Here is a 582-nt window from a genome sequence, read left to right on the forward strand (position 1 = left end):
TCTTTCCTTCTCTTCTCTTTCTCTCGGCAGCATTCGTCTGCATAGTTTTCTACCTTCACGGGCAGAACTAGAAAGCATCTACTGATCTCCGCACTCCAGTTCAGGTCAAGAGTTCTTTCTCGCGCATCGCCGTTAACAAGTGTCTGATGTATAGCTTTCCTTTCTTATCATTTATCTTGCCAAGGCTTTTCTCCGTATACTAAGGAATGGATTCAGTGCATATTCAAAGATACTCATAGAGATGGGGTAAGCGGACGTATCAACAGGTGCGGTTCACTCTAGATAGATAGATATGCGATGCATGTCTGAGGGAGATTGAAGGCTGAGTCTCTTTCTTCTGTTTCACCGAACTTACGAATGTTCTTCCTTGATCCATAGAATACGGAGCTCGACGCACTCATATATAGCTGTATATCAAATGACTGAGTAGGTCTCCGCTAAGCAAGCATCTTCTTAAATGAAGATCGAGATCCGTCTGTCTCTTTGTTGCTTTCAGGTGTATTTCTCGTCAGCTATGGTGGGGCCATCGTATCCCTGCTTATCGCATTATGAAGCCTGTCCAAGAAACGGAGACTTGGGTTG

Source organism: Cystoisospora suis (genome assembly GCF_002600585.1).
Source record: "Cystoisospora suis strain Wien I chromosome Unknown contig_1551, whole genome shotgun sequence".
In the NCBI taxonomy this organism is placed as follows: Eukaryota; Apicomplexa; class Conoidasida; order Eucoccidiorida; family Sarcocystidae; genus Cystoisospora; species Cystoisospora suis.